General features: G+C 52.9%; 1 non-coding gene across 1 annotated transcript in view; it reads right to left on the reverse strand.

Annotated features, from left to right (window-relative positions):
• Positions 1-1,490, reverse strand: part of LOC126150413 (small subunit ribosomal RNA) — a 1,909-nt gene extending 419 nt beyond the window's left edge. The window contains exon 1 of the ribosomal RNA XR_007531489.1: positions 1-1,490. This exon is cut by the window's left edge and continues 419 nt beyond it. This is a non-coding gene — a ribosomal RNA (small subunit ribosomal RNA).
• Between the last annotated feature and the right edge of the window lie 2,618 nt (positions 1,491-4,108).

Below are 4,108 nucleotides of genomic sequence, written 5' to 3' on the forward strand. Positions count from 1 at the left end.
AAGAAGAAAAGTAATCGCTGACAGCACGAAGGATGTCACGCGACTAGTTAGCAGGCTAGAGTCTCGTTCGTTATCGGAATTAACCAGACAAATCGCTCCACCAACTAAGAACGGCCATGCACCACCACCCACCGAATCAAGAAAGAGCTATCAATCTGTCAATCCTTCCGGTGTCCGGGCCTGGTGAGGTTTCCCGTGTTGAGTCAAATTAAGCCGCAGGCTCCACTCCTGGTGGTGCCCTTCCGTCAATTCCTTTAAGTTTCAGCTTTGCAACCATACTTCCCCCGGAACCCAAAAGCTTTGGTTTCCCGGAGGCTGCCCGCCGAGTCATCGGAGGAACTGCGGCGGATCGCTGGCTGGCATCGTTTATGGTTAGAACTAGGGCGGTATCTGATCGCCTTCGAACCTCTAACTTTCGTTCTTGATTAATGAAAACATACTTGGCAAATGCTTTCGCTTCTGTTCGTCTTGCGACGATCCAAGAATTTCACCTCTAACGTCGCAATACGAATGCCCCCGCCTGTCCCTATTAATCATTACCTCGGGTTCCGAAAACCAACAAAATAGAACCGAGGTCCTATTCCATTATTCCATGCACACAGTATTCAGGCGGGCTTGCCTGCTTTAAGCACTCTAATTTGTTCAAAGTAAACGTGCCGGCCCACCCAGACACTCAATAAAGAGCACCTTGGTAGGATTTCAACGGGGTCCGCCTCGGGACGCACGAACACGCACGAGGCGGTCGCACGCCTTCGGCTCGCCCCACCGGCAGGACGTCCCACGATACATGCCAGTTAAACACCGACGGGCGGTGAACCAACAGCGTGGGACACAAATCCAACTACGAGCTTTTTAACCGCAACAACTTTAATATACGCTATTGGAGCTGGAATTACCGCGGCTGCTGGCACCAGACTTGCCCTCCAATAGATACTCGTTAAAGGATTTAAAGTGTACTCATTCCGATTACGGGGCCTCGGATGAGTCCCGTATCGTTATTTTTCGTCACTACCTCCCCGTGCCGGGAGTGGGTAATTTGCGCGCCTGCTGCCTTCCTTGGATGTGGTAGCCGTTTCTCAGGCTCCCTCTCCGGAATCGAACCCTGATTCCCCGTTACCCGTTACAACCATGGTAGGCGCAGAACCTACCATCGACAGTTGATAAGGCAGACATTTGAAAGATGCGTCGCCGGTACGAGGACCGTGCGATCAGCCCAAAGTTATTCAGAGTCACCAAGGCAAACGGACCGGACGAGCCGACCGATTGGTTTTGATCTAATAAAAGCGTCCCTTCCATCTCTGGTCGGGACTCTGTTTGCATGTATTAGCTCTAGAATTACCACAGTTATCCAAGTAACGTGGGTACGATCTAAGGAACCATAACTGATTTAATGAGCCATTCGCGGTTTCACCTTAATGCGGCTTGTACTGAGACATGCATGGCTTAATCTTTGAGACAAGCATATGACTACTGGCAGGATCAACCAGGGAGCTGCGTCAACTAGAGCTGAGCAGCCGGCCGCCCGGGAGTGTGTCCCAGGGGCCCGCGCGAACACGCAAGCGTCCGCTCAATTATTCTGCAAACAGGAGGAGGCTGAGCTCCCCTGCACAATACACCTCGAAACCCTCTCAGGTCCCGGCGGCGCGCAGCGCCGTCCTAAGTACTTGGTCGGGTTCGAGAGAGGCGCAATCGCCCGGAGTTAGGCGAGTAGACGCTTTAGGTGCGACCACCCGTGCTCCCAACTGAGCTTGCCGCTGCCGACAGAGGCCCGGGAGCGTGCTGTCGTGGCATTGCCGGCGGGAGACAACACGCGCCACCTACGGTGACCGGCAGCTCCAACGCCAGCGCCACAGAAGGGCAAAGGCCCCACGTGGGTGCCGAAGCGAACTCTCCCAGCACAGCGCACGTGCCAACACGTCTGCACAACTGCGATACAAACCACCAGCGAGAACCGCTGGGGCGACCGAGCAGCAGACGGCGTCGCGGCGCCGAGTGCCGGGCGGCGGCGCATCCTCAACGCACACAGTCCTCAATCGGACCAGCACACTGCAGATGTCCACCGCGCTTCGCACCGGGCCGGCGAGGACCCACTTTGGCTGCACGGCGCCGCGCGCAGGGTGCCCCGGCGCGCAGCTGCGCCGCCTGCCGCGTCCGTCGGCCGGCGCGCCTGCCACTGGGCGCCCCCACCAGCCGGCTGTAGCGCGTGCGCCCACGCACCGCGCGGCCAGCACGCCGGGCGGCCCCCCCTCACCGGCCGGGGACAGTCCCACCCACCCACAGCCGCGTATCGCTTCACACCCAGATTCACATTCACGTTCGTTGGTATGGTGGGGACCGCTTCGTAGCTGTACCGATCGTTGCCCTCACAGATGTACCTCCAGCAAGGACAACCGCACCACAACGGGTTACCAGTTGTTCATTTGCGTAACGTCACCAGTAAACGTACACGTCCATCCCCGTTTGCAAAGTCAACTATTATTGCATGCCTGCCTGTCAGGTGTCAAGACACACTACATCCGCTCACATCCACGCAACAAAATGTGCCCGACTAGAGGGCACGTGGAAGGTGCCCCCGTACGTATGCGATGTCCATTGCGCGACCAACTGTCAACCGGCCTCTGTAGCATGTCGCAGATGTGGAACGCGGGGCACCGTGCTATCACATTGTGTGAGAAGAGACTACTACGTCTGCATACACGCGCCACTACATGAACAGACGGCTCATGCTGATCGCCATCCACTGCGTCCATTACTCCCACACGTCTCTATGGCGTACCACACTGCAATGCAGCTGTTATGGGGAGATGACACGTAGCTGTGTACACAACATTCTGAGCGGGTTGCGGTTGGACAATACATTAATGTAACGTGTCATATGCCAATTACAGAGCAGGGTAAGGCACAACTTGGGTTAGGTTAAGGCACAACTTGGGTTAGGTTAAGGCACAACTTGGGTTAGGTTAAGGCACAACTTGGGTTAGGTTAAGGCACAACTTGGGTTAGGTTAAGGCACAACTTGGGTTAGGTTAAGGCACAACTTGGGTTAGGTTAAGGCACAACTTGGGTTAGGTTAAGGCACAACTTGGGTTAGGTTAAGGCACAACTTGGGTTAGGTTAAGGCACAACTTGGGTTAGGTTAAGGCACAACTTGGGTTAGGTTAAGGCACAACTTGGGTTAGGTTAAGGCACAACTTGGGTTAGGTTAAGGCACAACGTGGGTTAGGTTAAGGCACAACGTGGGTTAGGTTAAGGCACAACGTGGGTTAGGTTAAGGCACAACGTGGGTTAGGTTAAGGCACAATGTGGGTTAGGTTAAGGCACAATGTGGGGGTAGATTGCGGTACAAATTGCATTACATTGCGGTGCAAATTGCATTACATTGCGGTGCAAATTGCATTACATTGCGGTGCAAATTGAGTTACATTGCGGTGCAAATTGAGTTACATTGCGGTGCAAATTGAGTTACATTGCGGTGCAAATTGAGTTACATTGCGGTGCAAATTGAGTTACATTGCGGTGCAAATTGAGTTACATTGCGGTGCAAATTGAGTTACATTGCGGTGCAAATTGAGTTACATTGCGGTGCAAATTGAGTTACATTGCGGTGCAAATTGAGTTACATTGCGGTGCAAATTGAGTTACATTGCGGTGCAAATTGAGTTACATTGCGGTGCAAATTGCGTTACATTGCGGTGCAAATTGCGTTACATTGCGGTGCAAATTGCGTTACATTGCGGTGCAAATTGCGTTACATTGCGGTGCAAATTGCGTTACATTGCGGTGCAAATTGCGTTACATTGCGGTGCAAATTGCGTTACATTGCGGTGCAAATTGCGTTACATTGCGGTGCAAATTGCGTTACATTGCGGTGCAAATTGCGTTACATTGCGGTGCAAATTGAGGTAGGTTAAGGTGCAACACAGGTTAGGTTAAGGTGCAACATAGGTTAGGTTAAGGTGCAAGATGGGTTAGGTTAAGGTGCAAGATGGGTTAGGTTAAGGTGCAAGATGGGTTAGGTTAAGGTGCAAGATGGGTTAGGTTAAGGTGCAAGATGGGTTAGGTTAAGGTGACATAGGTTAGGTTAAGGTGACATAGGTTAGGTTAAGGT

This window comes from Schistocerca cancellata, unplaced genomic scaffold (genome assembly GCF_023864275.1).
Source record: "Schistocerca cancellata isolate TAMUIC-IGC-003103 unplaced genomic scaffold, iqSchCanc2.1 HiC_scaffold_982, whole genome shotgun sequence".
Taxonomy (NCBI): domain Eukaryota; kingdom Metazoa; phylum Arthropoda; class Insecta; order Orthoptera; family Acrididae; genus Schistocerca; species Schistocerca cancellata.